This window comes from Puma concolor, chromosome C2 (genome assembly GCF_028749965.1).
Source record: "Puma concolor isolate L17-30 chromosome C2, mPumCon1.1.hap2, whole genome shotgun sequence".
Taxonomy (NCBI): domain Eukaryota; kingdom Metazoa; phylum Chordata; class Mammalia; order Carnivora; family Felidae; genus Puma; species Puma concolor.
This window is the reverse complement of record NC_141675.1, coordinates 10,502,741-10,523,235: the sequence shown is the minus strand read 5'-3', so window position 1 is coordinate 10,523,235 and position 20,495 is coordinate 10,502,741. Positions and strand designations below refer to the sequence as shown.

General features: G+C 46.3%; 1 protein-coding gene across 4 annotated transcripts in view; it reads left to right on the top strand.

Moving 5' to 3' along the window:
* The first annotated feature begins 4,899 nt into the window (after nucleotides 1–4,899).
* POMGNT2 (protein O-linked mannose N-acetylglucosaminyltransferase 2 (beta 1,4-)) overlaps nucleotides 4,900–20,495 on the top strand; it is a 50,615-nt gene continuing 35,019 nt past the window's right edge. For 3 of the 4 annotated variants that reach the window (XR_015255997.1, XR_015255996.1, XR_015255995.1), the window contains exons 1-5: nucleotides 4,900–5,129; nucleotides 8,494–8,650; nucleotides 11,202–11,281; nucleotides 15,623–15,744; nucleotides 20,354–20,469. The gene's annotated coding sequence lies outside the window, so the exon portion shown is untranslated. The remainder of the gene's footprint in view (nucleotides 5,130–8,493; nucleotides 8,651–11,201; nucleotides 11,282–15,622; nucleotides 15,745–20,353; nucleotides 20,470–20,495) is intronic. The other variant, XM_086720562.1, reaches the window with a different exon arrangement.

Below are 20,495 nucleotides of genomic sequence, written 5' to 3'. Positions count from 1 at the left end.
CTTAGTATAAAATTTGGTCTTATTAACATTTATTAACATTATTTGCTTTCAGCAAATATACTCGGGATTAGGCACTAAACAGCTAACCATCATCTTACTTCTCTTGTTGACAAATTTTGTATTATAAAGATAGTATGGATTTATTTGATTAGTAACCCAGGTAGAAAAAGCTGTTTCTCTGCATTATATTAATGTTGAACTCTAAAGACAGGCCTATTTTTCTTAAACCAACAAGTTTAAATTAGTGTTTATCAGAGATTCAGATCCTATGAACTGAAAAAAACATTTAGGTTCACTGCTATATTTTTGGGACTATATTTGACTTATATAAACACTTAATTTTCTTTAAGACCATTAAATAGAGGTCCTGACAACTTAATTTTGGCAATACCAATTCCAAGGTCGACTAGAAAGTAGTGAGCTAGCCTAGTGGGCTCTGTGGGTACCTACTCCTGTTTGCTCACAGGCCTTTGAGTTGCTGGGGATCTTCTCTGGATCCACTTCTCCGACATCATTTAATATAAACCTTAAAGATACAACAGGCAATTATTTTACTAGCAAAATGAATTTATTTGGGAATAACAGAGGCACTGTAATTTGGGACAGGCAAATTATGGCAAGCCATAGGCAAGTCTGAAGAGACAAAGGGAAGGTCAGATTTCATTAGGTTTTTATATTATTTTTTTTTAATTTTTTTTTTAACGTTTATTTATTTTTGAGACAGGGAGAAACACAGCATGAACAGGGGAGGGTCAGAGAGAGGGAGACACAGAATCCGAAGCAGGCTCCACGCTCTGAGCTGTCAGCACAGAGCCCGACGTGGGGCTCGAACTCAAGGACCGCGAGATCACGACCTGAGCTGAGGTCGGCCACTTAACCGACTGAGCCACCCAGGCGCCCCGTTGTTATATTATTTTTAATGTTTATTTTATTTTTGAGAGAGAGAGACAGAGTGTGAGGGGGCAGGGGCAGAGAGAGGAGACAGAATCGTAGGCAGGCTCCAGGCTCTGAGCTGTCAGCACAAAGCCTGATGTGCGGCTCCGCCTCACGAACCATGAGATCATGACCTGAGCTGAAATCAAGAGTTAGACGATTAACCGACTGAGCCACCCAGGCACCCCGGGTTTGATTAGGTGTTAGGAGGAAACTGGGGAGGATTGCTTGAACACAAGTTCACTGAAGAAGCTTAGATCGCGACAGTTTTTCGTTGGCTGCAAATGGTGGATAGTGCATTATTGCTGGGGCTCTGAGAGATTTTCCTTTTTCTTAAAATCCTATGATAAAAGTGCCCTCCCTTTTCAAGAATTGGCTGCCTGGGTGGCTAGGTCAGTTGAGCATCTGACTCTTGATTTCGCCTCAGGTCATGATCTCACGGTTGGTGAGCTCCAGTTCAGGGTTGTCCCCTCCACACTAAACCTGTGGTCGTCCCCGGTTACCTCAGGCTGGCTCAAGTGTTTTGAACTGGACATGCCTCGGCAGCACAGTTTAGGGTAGCCAGGAAATGAAATAAGCAAGAGTTGGGAAAGGCTAGGTCTCAGAAGCAGAATGATGGGGGTCCATAGCATTTGCCTAATTCCAACACTTAACCTACACAAATGTGTTTATTCCCTCTGAAGGCAAAGCTGGGGGAATCTGCATTTTGTTGCCTGGGACTGGGCTGGGCAGGCCGACTGACCAGGGTATATTCCAACAAGAGATACCTGGGAGCTTTAATTACTGGTAAGTCTGGGACCCCAGCAGGCAGCCAGTCTAAATGGAGACTGACTGTGGCCAGTTGAAAGCTGACCCCTCAGAAAGATATTCAGGGTGGGCTTTCTACCCCCTGGAGATATTAATGGTGGTTGGGAATGGCCTGAGTTTCACAGACCTGCAGGGTCCTCGTAGCCAAGGGCTGGCTGAAAAATTGCAGTCTGTACATGGGTGCATCCACAGGTTAGGGTAGCCAGAGACCTGGAACAGGGCAAGTGTCAGGACAGGCTGGGTCATGGGTGGGACTACTGTAGGTCCAAAGGTATCTGCCTACTCCCAAGCCCAAATCTCCACAAATGAACATGGAGGGGCCAAGGGTAGGTGACTGTAAATGGACCACATTGGCAAGTTGATTGTTTGGAATTAAAAGTACTTAAGAAACAGCCCAGGCAAGACAACTCCCTGACCTGCCTTCTTTGTTTCCAGAAAGCAGGAAATAAATCTCCCATGTGAAATGCACCCTCCCTGTACCAAGAAGTAAGGAGTCATCCTTGTCACCAGAGATAACAGAATTCAGAGCCAAGAAAGCTATAGAAACCCATCTTGTTACTTTTACTAATTTACCTCCCCAGCCCAAATTCTGTTAGATTTCCTTACTAACTGAAGCTCCCAAACATTCATTTTCTTTGTCACGTTAATTCCTCACAGATTGTTCCTTTGTCTAAAAAGTGGAAAAGCTGGGGCACCTGGGTGGTTTAGTCAATTGGGCGATTGGGTGTCTGATTTTGGCTCAGGTCATGATCTCCCAGTCGGTGAGTTCGAGCCCCACGTCGGGCTCTGTGCTGACAGCTCAGAGCCTGGAGCCTGCTTCAGATTCTGGGTCTCCCTCTGTCTCTGCCCCTCCACCCACCCCTCTTTCTCTTTCTTTCTCAAAAATAAACATAAAAACATTTTTTTAGTAAAAAATAATAATAATAAGTGAAAAAGCTGTTTGCCTTTTGTTCTCAAATTTAGCATTCAGCCTCCATTCACACATAGTTAAATTTTGTGGTTTTGTCTTCTATTAATCTGTTTCATATCACTTAAATTCTCAAACCAGCTAAGGGAACCTTGATAAGTAGAGGTAAATTTTTCCTCCCCAGCAGTTGGAATAGACAATAGGACAAACTTTACTGGCTGGATGCTGCTACACCTGAGAAGTCTTACAATCTCAGACAAAAGCTGGCAGAAGGTAATAATCCCCACCCTGTTAGCACCCTGTCTACTCCCGGCTCTCTACCTGTAGGTCTAATAGAAGCAAGAATGGTGAGAGGTGTTTTCACACTAAATTTATACTAGTAAAAGAAAATAACTGTGGAACCAGTTCCTTGCGCTTAGCGACACTAGTAAATTCCATAGAGTACTCTTGGCTTGACTGATCCTGTTCTACCTAGAGATGGTCACATTTTCTTTGCCATTGTCTTCAGTGTCATTTCTCATGAAAAGGAATTAACCACATGGGAAGAACGCAGGCATAGGCCCTATTGACCTGTTTATGGAGCTCGCCTCACAAACTGGTAAGTTCACAGTTCACATCAGGCTGGACTCCATATAGCATTTTACCACATGTCCTTTATGTGAGGTTTTTCCTTTTATCTATTTACATGTCCTGTGAGCTTGGCCTTGCAAACAATAAAATATTCTCTCTGGGGTCTACCATCTGGAGAATACACTGGCTCGAGTGCACCCTGGTGGCCAGGAAAGTACACGGACTACGGGTCAAGTACATGTAGTTGCAAGCAACACACTCTATCCAGCCGTGCCAGCTCTTAGGGATTTGTCATAAAAGATCCTAGACCAAAAGAAAAATAATCTCTTAACCGTGATTATTAGTGCTGGAAAAGTCTTATCTCATGAGCTGGTGTTGGTGTTGCAGGAGTCACAGATTAAAACTGGATACACCTCACACTTTCTTGGGAGAACACAGACACTGTTCTCTAGAAGCCAACCTGACCACATGTTCACTGAAGACTGAAAAGACTAAACTTTTCATACCACTTTGGTAAGAAATTTTGGAAAATGAGGGCTACAAAGCATACCTCCAAGATGCCATCTTCCGATCACTGTCTAGGCCAAAAAATGGCCGGGGTGGAAGCATGAAGTCTACCATGGGGACGCCCCATCTGCCTAGTCGGTCACTATGACTGAATCACACCCTGAGGACTGGCCAAGGGTCCCAGATGTTGTCTCCTATTGGAGGCTAGTCCCACCAGGCATCCAGGCTATCCTGGCAAGGCAATCCACACTAGTGCCCCTCTGCCTAGCTGCTGAGGGAAGGGAGGCTGTGCCCCTCAGCCCTTGGAAGCCGGCAGGTGTCTTTGGCCACCCACCCAAGGCAGATGCCACCCCAGGGCTTCTCCACACACCCGCCAGGGTCCAGGTCCCGGGCTCCCCTGAACCTGCCTGGCCTGAGCAAGTGCTGCACGCACCGCACCGCGGCAGCCCCCTTCGGGCACCTGGACCCCCGGGGCAGCTCCCAGAGCACCTGCATAGCCTCTTGCCAGACAAAAGCTGCCCCTCAAGTTCTTGCCACCGCCATGGCCACAGCTCTCAGCGGGCCCCGGTCGGCCTCCATGGGAACTGGCTCCCTCCCCCATAGGGGCCCTGGCGCCCAGAGCAACCAAGGCCCCCGGGGGCTCCTGCTGCGGGAAGCCCAGGCCACTCACCCAGGCCCCTCGCTCTCCCAAGGTAGTCGTCTTTCCTCCAGCCTGGCCTTCAGGGGCAATACAGGCGCCCTGGGGTCAAACACGGTTTGGAACCGGGCAGAATCCCGCTTCCCCGCGGAGGCCTGGCTCCTGGCACCCTGGCCTCGCCCTACGGCGGCCCTGTTCCGGGTCCAGGGCTCCCTGGCCCCCGTGACCTGCCTCCGAGCGCCAGTGCAGTGCCCCGGCCACACCTGGCGCGCCCGCCTCGGGCGGCAGGGGGCGCGCCAGGCCTCCGAACTAGGGGCCAGTCAGGAGGCGTGTGGCGCGGCAGGGGGCGCACGGCTCCAACCAGCTCGCTTGGACTCGGGGTGCAGGGAGCCCACGGCGGCCAACGCTTTGCGCGGCCGAGGCGGCACGATGACATGGACAATTTCCATTTGGCTTGTCCGACCGCTGGGTCCCAGGTGTGTGCTATTCCAGGGCCCCTTCCGCGCCTTCCCCCGCCCCCAGCCCGCAGCCCCCAGCCCCCAGCCCCCAGCGGGAAGGGAGCCCGGGCTCTCCGGGCTCCACCCTGGGCGCGAGTTGGGGGCGGGAGGCGTTGGGGACGGGGACGACGTGTGCCCCGCTGAACTGTCGCGCTTGGACTCAGGCACGTGACTGGTTCCAGCAACAGCCCGCTCCCGTGACCGGCTCTGCCCGCATTCCTGCCCTGTGCCAGGTCTCTGGCTCCCCTGAACCGTGCCCGCGGGCCCGTCGGTAGGCAGCACTCACCCCATCAGCCTGCTCGGGCCAGCGGGGAACGTCCGGGCCATCGGAGCTCGGGTGGGCCCACAACCGGCCTCATCGCCCTCAGAGACGTGGCAGCCTCCCTGCCCCCAAGTCTTGCGGGGGTGGCAGCTTCAGATGGGCCGCGGGCACACCCCATCCTCCTAGGCTGTCTGACCGGGTCCCACGCTGACCAGTCGCCCAGGGGCCAGGTGTCGTCTCTGGACGGAGGCTTGTCCTGCCATCCACCCATTTTTATCTTGGCAAGGCATTCCATACTCCTCCATCTGTCGACTGCAGGGTGAAAGGGTGTTTGGGTGGTTAGTATTTGTAATTAGTAGGTTGTTGAATTTCCTGGTTGTTTTCTGGTTAGTTATCCTCTCCAAACTTTGGTAGGTTGTCTCATGGCTTTGGTGTCCTCATATTTCAAGCTCATCCTTGGCAATAAGTGCATTCCTTTTCTTTAGAGTTCTTTGATTCTGGGTTAACTTGTGACGTTAATGCAAAAGGCATATGTGAGATCGAGTGAAGTTCATACCTGGCAATATACCTCCTTCCTGATATTTTGAGTTGCTTTATTTTATTTATTTGTTTATTAATTAATGTTTACTTTTGAGAGAGAAGAGAGACAAGTAGGGGAGGGGTAGAGAGTGAGGGAGACAGAATCTGAAGCAAGCTCCAGGCTCTGAGCTGTCAGCACAGAGTCCGACGAGGGGCTTGAACTCACGAACCATGAGACACGACCTGAGCTGAAGTCCCACACTTAACTGAGCCACCCAGGCGCCCCTTGAGTTGCTTTATATTGATCACAGCCATTATGGTGTGAGGAAGTCCATGCCCATGTACATGTCATTTCTGTAAGCCCTGGTTCAGAGCCGTTTAATAGCCGACATCAATCATCAGACTCGAAGTACCCAGTTCAACTGTTTTCTAAACCCGGACTTCTTGTTACCCTCAGTTTTCAAGACTTCCCATCTCAGGTGCTAGATATCATGAAGAGAGAAGCTGTTTTTGGTTTGTTGTTTCTGGTTTTCTGACATACTGATCCATGGTCATAGGAAAATGAACATTTTTTATGTCACTATGTTTGAGGTGGGTCATAAAGCAATGTAGCAGTTGGAGGCAATATTGACTGGCTGATTTGCTCATTTGGTGCCTATTTGACCCTGGCCTTGCTCAGATTGTTTTTGTGGCCTGGTCCCTCTTTAGACAGCTATTTTGACACCTGTATGAACAGGAATTTTCCTCAGGGGAGGAAATTCCTCTCTTATTCCCCCTGCTCCTAGACTTTGATAAAGCATATTTAATTTTAGTTTTTGAGTCTAATAAGCTTCTACTTACAGTGTAGATTAACAATCCATTCCTCTGGTTGAGAAATGACCAAAGCACACAGGAAACCAGGAATGGCCATGAAAGAAAAGGTAGCAACGTCGTATTTATATTAAGTCTTGCAAACAAACCGCCACCTGGACATCTTCCCTGACATTTGTACATATCTCGGGACTGATACCTAGAGAGTGGTTATGCTCCTACTTCACTGAGTCACAATTTGTCAGAGAATCTGTGTCATGTTGGATTCTCCCAAACAGACCCCGAGACTAGGATCTGGGTATAAATCGTTTATTTGGAAGGCGATCCTAAAAAAAGCATTGCAAGAGAGTCCAAGAAAGGAGGAAAGCCTACAGAGAATACGATGATGATCAGATTTGCAGGGGGTACTGGTGCTGTGCACAACGGAGGTCTGTCTTGCTGGGGACCCACCTCAGAAGTGTCCCATCAAGAGTCTGGGAAGCTCAGATATTTATGCACTAACTCCTTCTCCTTAGTAGTTGAAGTTTGCCTGGGGTCACGGACTCCCTGGAACTTCTGGCCTGCCCCCAACACAGGCCCACACACAGTCTAGCAATCAGAGAATGCCCAGGCAGCAAGTCCCAGGTGCTGTGGTGGGACCCTCTCAGTTTATCTTTGACTTTCAATTCTGTCAATTCCAGTTGCAGCCCATTGCATTACTATTTTGTATCTAACTGTTCCATTTTTAGCCAGCGGGAGACCCTCAAAGTTGACCTCTGGGTGTGTTTGATGAGATTCCATTAACATTTGATATCTTCCTCCTTTTCTAGCAAATCTACCAGCCTCAGGGTCATCTGGTACCCTTTCTGCCTCGGGTATGGAATCAGCCATTTGTCAAGAAGCCCTGATACCTTTGAGTGGGAAATGGCATTTAGAGACTAAAATTCAGACATGAAGGCCACTGCTACTAGACCTTTTCAGCAAATAGAGCTTGAAAAAACTGCTTTTTAGAAAGAAACAAAAGAAATAATGAGTTACTGACATTTCCTATTTAAATGTAAGATTACAGGGCTGCCTGGGTGGCTCAGTTGGTTGCACGTAGGACTCTTGATTTTGGCTTAACTCATGATCCCAGGGTCACGGCTTGGAACCCTGCATCAAGCCCCACGTCACTGGGCTCCCCGATGAGAATGGACCCTGCTTAAGATCCTCTCTCTCCTGTTCTCTCTCTGCCCCTCCCCCACTCACATAAGTGCACATGCATGTGCTCCCTCTAAAAAAATTTTTTTAAATGTAAGATTATAGGGTTTTTCCATTATTTCTTTGATTTTGTCTCCTTCTCATGCCCTCCTAGTTTTGTCTGCCCCCCACCCTAATTTTGGTTGTATACACCCAAGACCTAAACCCCTTGTAGGTTCCGATCTCTTCTTTACCTCCCTCATCTTACTTTCCCATCCAAGCACCTTCCAGCTCTGAAATGAGGAGTCTGATATTTCCCCCATTTGAACTAACATAGTGGAAATGAGATGGACTTGTGGGGACATGGTGAAAATCTTCCCACCTAAGAACAGCTTAAGGTCATGTGAGCCATTAGATTCCTTAACACCAACCTTTTCCAGGCAAACACTCCCCCGTCTTCTTAGGAAGTTACTCCTGATAGAAATACCTCCCCAAGGAAATCACCAAGTAATTAAATGAATATGGTAGTTAAGAGCATATCACCAGAGATTCCATCTCCAGATAAGTCTCCTGAGACAAAGCTGAGTGTTTTTCCATTCTTTCTTTTTTTAAAAAAAATTGGATCCAGATTAAATTATGTTCCGTGGCAACTTGCGTCAATAGAGTTGCCATGGTTACAGGTGAACCTGAAAGTGGGCTGTGACAGCCTGGGCTCTGAGTTCCCCGAGGTGCATGTCTTAAAGATGCATCCATTTGTCTTCTTGTCTTGGCGAGAAACACAAGGAGAATTGATGAAATTTCCTAGCAAGGTGTAGCCTATGGACAGATGCAGGTCAAGGAAAGGTGGAGCCATGGGCCTCTTCAAATAAATGTTTCCCTCCATCAGCCAGAGTAGTGTCCCAGGACACATCACACCATCTCCCCATGATGCCTTCATCTGCCCATGAATGAGGGATGAGGAATCGGGGAGAATCACCATGTGCTTACAACTCTCCAAATGGAGAAACCAAGGGCTACTCCCAGGAATTCTCCTTAGAAGAAAGGTAAGAAATAACATCTCCCTTCATTGGCAGTGCTGCCCAACAGAAATAGAACGTAAGCCACCAATGGGAGCCATACATGTAATTTTACATTTTCTAGCAGCTGCATTTTAAAGGGGTGAAAGGAAAAAAAAACGAAAAATAAAAGGTTAAAAGCAACAGGTGAACTTAATTTTAGTAATTTATATCTAAACACAATGTATCCAACATACCATTTCAACATGTAACTAATATAAGTATTAATGAGACATGGGGCGCCTGCGTGGCTCAGTCGGTTAAGCGTCCGACTTCGGCTCAGGTCACGATCTCATGGTCCGTGAGTTCGAGCCCCGCGTCGGACTCTGTGCTGACGGCTCAGAGCCTGGAGCCTGCTTCAGATTCTGTGTCTCCCTCTCTCTCTGCCCCTCCCCTGTTCATGCTCTGTCTCTCTCTGTCTCAAAAATAAATAAATGTTAAAAAAAATTTTTTAATGAGACATTTTACATTCTTTTTCATGCTAAATCTTTGAATTCTAGTGTGTACTTTGTACTTCAAGCACTTCAAATTCAGATGCTACATGCTTATCGGACATACTTGATCTGTATTGAGATGTCATAAAATTTACAGTTGAGATTGTTGAGTCACATGCTCAAGTGAATCCAAACACGCTTAAAAGTTTTTCAATAACAAATTGGGTATGTTTAGGTCTTAAATTTAAGTGAAGTAAAATTAAATAAAATAAAAAATCTGGCTCCTCAGACTCACTAGACACGTTTCACATGCTCAGTAGCCACATGTGGCTGGTGACTGCAGGGACCTAAGACTGCAACTCAAAGTGTGCCCCTCAGACCACCAGCATCGTATCATGTGGGAGTTTATTAGAAATGTAGGTTCTTGGGCTCTGCTCACAGAGCCGCTGATTCAAAATCTGCATACTAAGAAGATCCCAGGTGATTCCTGCTAGAGGAATGAAGCCTGAAACTCTTTGTTTTAAATGTTTATTTATTATTTTTAGAGGGAGAAAGAGAGAGAGCAGGAAAGGGGCAGAGAGAGAGGGAGACAGAGGCTCTGAAGCAGGCTCTGTGCCGTCAGTGCAGAACCTGACGTGGGGCTCGAACTCACGAACTGTGAGATCATGGCCTGAGCTGAAGTTAGATGCTTAACTGACTGAACCACCCAGGCACCCCTTGTTTATTTTTTTTTTTTTTGAATGTTTATTTATTTTGGTGGGGGAGGGGCAGAAAGAGACGGAAAGAGAGAATCCCAAGCAGGCTCCATGCTGTGAGCATAGAGACGGACATGGGGCTCGATTTCATAAGCCATGAGATCATGACCTGAGCCGAAATCAAGAGTTGGACACTTCACTGACTGAGCTACCCAGGTGCCCCTCTTTGTTTGGTTTTTAAGGCTCTTTAAGAGCTGACCCCTGCTGCCCCAGACCTCAGGGATCCCATTCTGTCATCAGCTCCCATGACCAGAGTTTCCACTGGGGTTGTATGGCTTCCTGCAAAGGGAAGGTGACAGCTGGGGTGTCCTTTAATTGGATGTTCACATCAGGGGTGCTTATCTTGTCACAATGTCACAACGCCCTCAAATCTTTGTGGTTATACCATTCCCACAAGACGAAAGCATTTGAAAAATGTGCTAACCATGTCTGGGGTCTTAAGATGTGTCATTTTCCAGGCCTTATTAGCCAAATCCAATTCCATCTAGCTTGAACGTCAATTTTCTGACCCATAAAATAAGGGGGTTAGACTACATCACTGCTAAAGTTTCTTTAACCTCTATAAAATAAACAATTTCTCTGTGACCTGAGAATGACCAATGGGCTCCCTTTACTGGCATATTAGAGTCACCCCAGTGGAATCCAATACATTAAGTAAAAACATGGACCCATGGAAACAAAGAAAATCACGGGCTTATTTTTTTTTTTTTAATTTTTTTTTCAACGTTTATTTATTTTTGGGACAGAGAGAGACAGAGCATGAACGGGGGAGGGACAGAGAGAGAGGGAGACACAGAATCGGAAACAGGCTCCAGGCTCTGAGCCATCAGCCCAGAGCCCGACGCGGGGCTCGAACTCACGGACCGCGAGATCGTGACCTGGCTGAAGTCGGACGCTTAACCGACTGCGCCACCCAGGCGCCCCAATCACGGGCTTATTAAAAATAGAACATTTCAATTTAAAACTGCATTCATCTTTAAGGCACTTAGAGGAAAATGGTTTGGGCCAAGGCTCATGAGCCACCAACCTCAGTGACTCCTGTGACAATTGCTGTCATTTCCCGAAGACTCTTCTTACCAAGACACTCGTGACACCGTTGGCGAGTGAAAAGGCGGTTACAAAACAGTGTGTACGGCGTGACTTCACTTTGCACGCTGGCGTACCCACACCGGGAAAGCAGTTTGGAAAGTGATACAGCAAAAGGCCAACGCTGGTGCCCTCTGGCTGGTGAAATTAAGGGTGATTTAAGTTGCGTTGTTGTAGCTTATAGTGGTTTTCAGTTTGCCCGCAGTGAACATGTTATGGCTTCAGTAAATATGAAAAGTTTCTCAAAGAAACTTTTATTTCCAGACTTGCACATCCCAAGGAGTATAAGCCGTGTGGACAGGAGATGGTGTCACAGGCACCGCTTGTCACAGTAGAGCTCCAGCGTAAGCAGACTGGGTTTCCCGGGGACCCGTGTCCAAGGTACTGTTGACCGCCCACCCCTCCACCAACTGCATCCGAAGTCATCAGTTGGAAGCCTTTCTTTTTTTAAAATCTAGGCCTTTAGTGCTATAAATTTCCCTCTGAGTACTATGGTAGTGGCATCTACGAAATTTGGTATGTTTTTCCTTTGTGATCCTTGGAGTTATTTGGAAGTATGTTAGTTTCCAAAAATTTGGGGACTTTCTAGGTATGTTTCCATCACTGATTTCTGGTTTAATTCCAGTGTGGTCAGAGAACCCACTTTTAAGTCGAATCCTCTTAACTTTACTGAGTCTTGTGTTATGGACCAGAGCATTGTCTGTCTTGGTAAATGTTCCATGTGCACCTGGGAAAGTGAATATGCTACTATAGTTGGGTAGTATATTCGATAAATATCAATTAGGTCAGGTTGGTAGGGTTATTCAAGTCTTCTGTATCTTCACTGATTTTCTGTCCGCTTGTCTTATTAATTATTCAGACAGAGGTTTTAGATCTCTCAGCCCTGTGTGAACTCTGGGCACTCTCCCCTCAATCCTCTCAGGAGGTTCTTCCTTTGGTCTTTGAGAGATTCCTCATACACGAATCAATACTCAACTGAAAACTCCAGGGGGCCCCTATGCAGAGCTCTAGAACCCTCTCTCTGTGTGTTTGAGATCCTTCCTTTCTAGTACTCTGTCCTTGGAACTCTAGATGCTCTGGCTTCCCAAGACTCCTGGCCCTGTCTTCTTGACTCCGCTCTCTGCCCGATTTCCCTCTCCTTGCACCATGGGCTAGAAACTCTTCTCTCTGCAGTAAGCTGGGATCATTGTAAACTCTGTGGCGTTTGTTGACTCTCTCTCAGGGATCACTATGCTTTACTGACTTATGTTCAATGTCTTAAAAATCCTTATTCCGTATGCTCTGGGTGATTGTATTTCAGGCTGGAGAATCAACCAGGTTCCTGTTACTCTGTTTTGGCTGGAGCAGAAGTGCCACCATCAACCCTTCTTCTACTCTTTCCCACTCTGACCCATTCTCTGCCTAACAGCTATCTTTTCTTCTTAAAAAAAAAATCTTTTAAAACTTTTAATTATATCACTTCCTAGCATAACAATCTTCAATGGCTTCCATTGCTCTTAGAAACCAAAACCTTGAGCACAGCTTACACAGAACTGCACACTGCTTCATGCTTACCTCTTTAATCCTATTTAGCCCCAAATCACCCTCTTGCTCTCTGATCTCCAACTGCACGACTAAGGTCCCTGGTGTCCCAGGGCATTTGCACACGCTATTTCTTCTGCCTGAAATCCTCTTCCCATATCTTCCCCACCCCTACTTAGGTAACTTTCACATCTACCTCAAAGAAAGCCCTCCATGATCCTCAAACTAGAGTATGTTTTCCTGCCATCATCTCCCAGAGCTCTCAGTTCTTTTTCTTCACCTCACCTGTTCAATGATTTTTATTATATACTGGCATGCTTCTTTAATTAACATTGGACTTCGCTGCTAGATTTTAAGCTCCAGAAGCTCACAAATAGTGTTATTCTCCATTGAAGTTACAGTATCTGGCACAGGGCTCCACACAGAGAGATGAACTGATGGTGGATAAAGGAGGGAAAATACAGCAGATGCTGTGATGCCTAACCACATCCCCCTAGCCTTCCCTAATTCCTTTGTACAATGAAGGCTTCCTAGGGAAAGTACCTGAGACTCTCCATCTGAGAGCTTGCCCACATGTGTGGGGCAGAAGATGAGACTCTTAGAAACAGCTCCTGCCAAAACGGGTAAGAGCTGGAGGGTGAAATCCTCCCTTCCTCCCCAACTTGTGGAAGATAACTCTGCTGAGTGTTCTATATAGTCCCCAGAGTTCTCCAGTGGGACTGAGCCACTGTTTCCCAGTTCACCCTATATTGGCTTCCTTCCCTTCCCTGTTTTACTTTTCCACTCCTTGGTGGGACCTTCCTGGGACCACCTCTGAAATAATCTGTTTGCCCTCACATTCTTGTTTTGGGGAAACCCAGCTTAAGAGAATGATATAATAAATGGAAGTCACAGATGGGTGAGAGGTCCCTGTAGGTGTGGATAATCTGAACAGTGTTTATGCGCCATCTAGTGTGTTAATCAGGCTTTGGAGGCCTGGAATCAGGGAAGGAATGTGGAGGAAGCTCTACGTGCAACCTTCATAGGGCAGATGTGGAAAATGAGCAGCCTGTATTGGACGTCCTTCCCTGCCCTGGGGAAGGAATGACTTTTCTGCTCTAACAAGCTATTTTTGGTTTAAGACTCTCCTCCCTCAGAAAGAGAGAGAGAGAGAGAGAGAGAGAGAGAGAGAGAATAAGAGTTTTTTTTTTTTTAATTTTTTTTTCAACGTTTTATTTTATTTTTGGGACAGAGAGAGACAGAGCATGAACCGGGGCGGGGGGGGGGGGGGTGGGCAGAGAGACAGGGAGACACAGAATCGGAAACAGGCTCCAGGCTCTGAGCCATCAGCCCAGAGCCCGACGTGGGGCTCGAACTCCCGGACCGCAAGATCGTGACCTGGCTGAAGTCGGACGCTCAACCGACTGCGCCACCCAGGCGCCCCAAGAATAAGAGTTTTAATGATAAAGAACAAACTGAGGGTTGATGGAGGGAGGTGGGTGGGGGATGGGCTCGATGGGGGATGGGTATTAGGAGGGCACTTGTTGTGATGAGCACTGCGTGTTGTATGTAAGTGATGAATCACTGCATTCTACTCCAGAAACCAATATTGCACTGTATGTTAACTAACTAGAATTTAAATAAAAATAATTTGAAAAAGAAACTTCTCCCTCATCTTCAGGAATAATCTTCCTCTTCTGAACTGGTGAATCTTAATGTGCCAGTGAGATCATCTGCTCTTTAGGTCACATAGCCCAAATCAGCCTTATTACTATTTCTGCTTTTACAAAATATCTCTTTCACAAGTCAGGATCAAAGAACCAAATATAGGCCACAGCCAGTTCCAGAGCATAGCTTCCTCCCACACCCCTCAAAGTCAGGCCAAGGGCTGGCAATTTTTCCTGTGAATTAGGGAAGGAGTGATGACAATATGATGAGAGCAGGACAAACAGGGGATGTCTCTTTCCTCTAGAATCATCTAGAATGTCTGTCAGATGATGGCCTCCATCCAGCTTGGCTATGAACCAGGTAGATTCAATCAGACAAGAAGAGCTTTTCCAAAATAAAGGGAGCAAAGCCAGCAGGCTTTCAGTCTTGTCTTTGATGATGTAATTTGGCTCAAATGCCTTCTCTGAGGTTATGTAGTCTGAAAATATACGTTGAAGATCTCCCAAGATACTGATAAATACCTGCAATGATATACTGCACAGTGTCTGCTGATGCAAAGAAGCTATTGAAAAGCAGTGTCTCCTGTGTGAAGTGGAAGCCCAGAGCTTCCCCTTGACTTGAGTGGGGAGATTTCTAGCAGTGGGCACTGCTGTTCTACACAGCATCTGGGGGAAAGTCAACGGGCCCACAGCCGGGCCTCTGCAAACTAATGCCCCAACCATCAGCTTATTCTCTTGCTAGACTTCCCATGTGGTACACAGCAGATTGTTCAGGCTGTTAGAAAAAAACAGAGTCCCATTGGGCAACTAGACAACTAGGCATCCACTAGTATCTTCCAAGCTCATCCAGGCATCGTGCAAGGCAGGGGCATCACCCATCTCGCTGACTCTCAGAGGGCCACCTGGATGTGGGGCATTCTCCAGCCATGCCACCTCTGGCCAAGAGACTAAACATCGGTGAAGGCTCATGGAGATACACAGCAGAAACCAAGTCAGGGATGACAGACAACCCTGGAGTCCTGTGAAGGGCTGGCTTGTTCAGAGGTTTCAACAGGTATAGCTGTACTAAGTGGAGACACTCTGGGAGGAGTGGGATGGACCACGGGGGGAAAATAAATGTAAAGATCAACACTTTCATTAGTGGATCCTACGCCCGTCCCGCCTTTTCGCCTGCTCTCCTTAAGTGCCTTGAGTTGCAACTTCTCCCTAATCTTGAGGGGTCAGCTGGAAGGTGCTGCCTTACTGGTTAGTAGTTAACATGTATTAAACACTCACTCCATGACACATATTGTGCTAATAGCTTCACAGCCTTATTCTGCTTCATTTTCATACTGCCATGTAATAGGATAGGAAAAACGGTCTTAAAAATCTGGCAGTAGAATTCCTCTCATGAAAGGGACTGTCTTTTGAAAAACATCTACGAGAGGTGCTTGGGGGAGGGGGTGGCAGGTACCAAAGACATCTCGCCAACATCTCATTCAGTATCACTCTAACCCCTTCCTCCTATGTTGTCCTTAGGAGATGGAGAACTACAAACTCCATATCCCACACTCTTTGCAGCTAGGGATCCACGTGGGACCTGGGCTCCATCAAGCAGGCACACCCTATAGAACTTGCACGAAGGAAGAGAACTCCATCAGGTAGCACCCCTGCATGGGGCAATGGTGGCAGAGGAGTGGTTCTCTGTGGCTGGCAGGGGCAGTGGTAGCTTCTGTGTCACGGCGGGGCAGCATGATCCTGGAGGCGGGGAGGCAGCAGTCCCCCTGGCAGTTCAGTTCTCAGACACCGCGGTGTGGGCATTGTTCCTAGGATCCCAGTTCAGAGTCTGCTCCTTCATCATCCCGGTGAATCTGTGAGTCACCTAATATCCCTTAATAAATCCCATTCTGCCTAAGCCAACCAGAGGGATTTCATAGTCTGCAACTAAGAATCTTTCTTTTTTAAGGTTTTTATTTTAATTTCAGTTAGTTAACATACAGTGTTATATTAGTGTCAGGTGTACAGAACAGTGGTTCGACAATTCCATACATCACCTGGTGCTCATCACAAGTGCCTTCCTTAATCCCTGACCTATTTCGCCCATATTCTGTTCAAGGCATTGTTCCTGCATTCTGTTGGAGTCTTTCTAAATGTTCCCAGCCTTTCTCGGCAGAACTTTCCAGGTCGTGACTCTGCCAGGGACAAGCCGGGACTCGCTGGCCATACCTACTCAGTCCTGCCTCATTTTTATCCCCCGTGCTCAGCACAGTGCCTGGCACAGATACAGTATTTGGACAGTGTCTGTGGTACGAACGTGCTAGGGAAGTGGAGAGGGCAGCAAGTTCTTTTGCGTAGATGGAGTGGACCCAGAACAACCTCATAGTGTTGTCCCGAGACCGCCAGGGGAAAGGCCCCCAGATTCCAGTCTGACAGAACCATCTGTGTTGGAATTTCACTTGGCTCTGCTTCTTTCAAGTTGTTGAAATTCCTCACCATAACACATGCCAAAAAGATTTCCAAAGCATCCCTGCTTCCACCCTCAGCTGAAAAAGACCCCAGAGCCAGGATCCAGGAAAGGTGGGGAGAGAAGTCAGAGTGGGTTCTGTTTGAGAGTCAGATAGAAAGGAAAGGTGGAAAGATGTCCCAGGTGATGGTTCCCTCCCTCTACCTGCTGAGGCCTTCCGTGTTTTCACGGGGGGAGAGGAGGGCGAGGGAGGCGCCAATCATTTTCAGTATATATGTTCCCTGCCACTAATGCATAGCACAGTATAAACGTAATCTTCACCAGGATGACTCTCAAATGAAAGTCTCCATCCTAAAGTGGCTATTCGAACAGGCGGGGCTATAAAAATGACCATTCCTGTCCTTCTGTCCTTCCTTCCCGCTCTATCTATAATATCACACTTTGAACCCCTCTTATCCAAATGCCTCATTAATTTAGAGAAGATACAAAGCTGTAGTTAGATGATAACTCAGGCTGTATTCCTCCTTATAGATGGAGCCGTTCCCATACAGATCTCCAACAATCCTTTCCAGGGGTCTCTTCAGGTTTTCCCTTAGAAGGAGTCTTCGGTAAATGGAGCCACCAGGGAAGCCCTTTGCTTTGAGCTATTAGTTCTGTGACTTTATAGTAGGGCAGGGGCCCTTCAAGACTCAGCCCAAGTTTCTGGAGGGCTGGGCAGCCCCCATTCACGAAATGCCAATTTAGTGCCACCGGCTGCCCTTCTGAGTCAGGAGCATGACACTAAGGGACCTCAAAGTGTCTGAGAATCTATCATAAAGCAGACAATTCCCAATTCCCAACAGGCAGACCCAGAAAACTTCCATCACTGCTGCCCCTACACCTCTCTGGGTCTCAGCTTTTTCCTCTGAAGATGAAGAGTGGATTCGGCTGTCTTTCAAAGTCTTGGGTGTTAACAGCCATATGCTGAGCCTTGCCTCCCCTGCAACCTCTACCCGGGAAAGTACAAAAGGAACATAGTTATTTAGAGACTGAAGCAACCCTCTTTGGTCTCAGAGATGATCTGTCTACCTCTCACTCTATTGAGTGGTTATTTTGGGGCATTGCAGGGAAACACCTTCTCTCCCTATGCTTTTCTCCCTACTTTTGTTCTCTGGCTTTAAAGACCCCACCCACACCCACCTACTCCTTGGGAATCTGATGGGTCACAGTCTGACATTGACTGAGACACTGCACTCAGACACTGCATTTCCATGAATTCTCTCCTGCTGCAAGTAACAGCTTGTAGTGTGTAAGCATATGCACGGATGTGAGAACACATCTCCAGGGTTAATTCCTAGCAGGGGGATTTCTGAGTCAAGAGGTAAATTGCATTTAAATTGTTAAACTTTGAGGGGCACCTGAGTGGCTCAGTTGGTTAAGCATCTGACTTTTCATCTTGATCTCATGGTTGTAAGATCTTGTGCTCAGGTCTTGATCTCATGGTTGTGAGTTCGAGCCCTGGTTTGGGCTCCATGCTGGGTGTGAAGCCTACTTAAAAAAAAAAACAGTTTAAATTTTGATAGCTATATCTGAATTGTCCTTCAAAAAGGCTGCACTTCATGGCAGAGGGTGACAGTAATGTACCCAAAATTCAGGATTCCCTTCCTCCCTTAATAATAAAAAAGCTTCATTTCTGCAACTGCCTTGCAGATAGAGATGGCCAATAAGATGCAAGCAGAAGTTTTGTAATTTCCTTTTCCTCCACTTCCTACATGGGTCTCTGTTGTGTGGCAAGAGCTGTGGCAGCCTTCTTGTGATCTTGAGGATGAAAGCCATGCACTAAAGATAGGGGGAAGCAAGAAGGCCAGCTAAGTCTGGGTCCTTGAAAGCCCTCTTAGAGGGCTCTGGGCTATTTCTCAGACACAAGCACACAAAGTCCTAACTGATCTAAGCTGCCTCAGGCAGCCCTCTGACGCCAACAGCTCCACACAGTTCTTGGTTCACACTGGTTCACATTCTCACCTATGGTGTATGACGCGCCTTTTCCCTCATATCCTCACAAGCATTAGGTGTTATGATGTACCCTATGTTTTTTAGCAATTATTTTTCACTGAGGTATAATTGACATACAGCATTTCATGGGTACAACATGATTTGTATGTGTTTCATGTACCAGTGATACAAACATGATTTGATATTTGTATATATTGTGAAATAATCATCACAATAACTCTACTTAATGCCCATCACTATGCATAGCTACAGAATTTTTTTCCTGTGATGAGAAATTTTAAGATCTGCTCTCTTAGCAACTTCCAATATGTGATACAGTATTATTAACTGTGGCTGTCATGCTGTACATTACATCCCCGTGACTTATTTATTTTATAACTGGAAGTTTGCACCTTTTGACTCCCTTCACCCATTTTGCCCACTCCCTACTTCCAGCCTCTGGCAACCACCAATCCGTTCTCTTTATTTATGATTTTTTTTTTTTTAAGATTCCACATATATGTAAGCTCATACAGTATTTGTCTTTCTCTGGCTTATTTTACTTAGCCAATGTATTCTATTTTTGACCATCAAAGTTTCCAGTGAAATTATCCTCCAAGAAATTCAAGATGCAAGGCTGGAGAGAGTAACTTACTGAGTTGAGGGATTCAGAAGCGGCTGTATTCAAGGGGTGGCTGCATCTGTTTGAGCAAGTGAACCACCAGAGAGAGACAGGAAACTGACTCAGGACAGCCCTGTAGGGTGTGGGGAGGCCAGTTAATGGCATCCTCAGTCATGTATTTCCCATTTATGTAGACTAAATGGGCTATTTTTTCAATATAACTTGAGCATTTGCCACTAAGGCAAAAAGGATGTGTCTTGCTTTCTTCTCACATTTGGAATAAAATCTTCTTCCACAAACCTGCGCAGGCAGGACAAGTCAAATAACAGTCACTGGCAGGAGCAAATGGAATAGAAGAGTGTTGGGGAAGAGGGAAAAGAGTATGGAGTTTCCTCAAAAAACTAAAAATAGAAGTACCCTATGACCCAGCAATTGCACTACTAGGTATTTATCCAAGGGATATGTGTGTGCTGTTTCGAAGGGGCACATGCACCCCCATGTTTATAGCAGCACTATCAATAATAGACAAAGTATGGAAAGAGCCCAAGTGTCCATCGATGGATGAATGGATAAAGAAAATGTGGTATATATATACAACGTATTACTCCATTATGGCAATCAAAAAGAATGAAATCTTGCCATTTGCAACTACGTGGATGGAACTGGAGGGTATTATGCTAAGTGAAATTAGTCAGTCAGAGAAAGACAAAAATCCTATGACTTCACTCATATGAGGACTTTCAGAGACAAAACAGATGAACACAAGGGAAGGGAAGCAAAAATAATGTAAAAACAGGGAGGGGACAAAACCTAAGAGACTCTTAAATATGGAGGACAAACTGAGGGTTACTGGAGGGGTTGTGGGAGGGGGGATGGGCTAAATGGGTCAGGGGCACTAAGAAACCTACTCCTGGAATCACTGTTGCACTATATGCTAATTTGGATGTAAATTTTAAAAAATAAAAAATAAAATTAAAAAAAGTGTAAAATAGTAAATGATAAAAATGTAAAATAGTAAAAAAATAAATATTTTTAAAAAATTAAAAAAAAGAAAGAACAGTGTTGGGGAAGAGGAGATAAGGAATGGGGTGATTTTGAATGATGCACATTTACACTCTTCCTCCACAACTTAAAGTTTGTTAAAGGCAATGCGGTTATTTAAGCTTTAGTTTCAGGAAATGAATGTGTCTTTTATAATTATGCTCTTCCCTAGGTAGCACTTAATTATCTATACAAGCCAATGTATAGCAGGGAGCCTTCGGAAAGCCCTATTTACACCTCCTGCTCAAGCTGGCTGGGAGTGCTCACCATGGGAGGCGAGCGGACTTGGTAAGCTCGAATGCTAGCAAAATTGC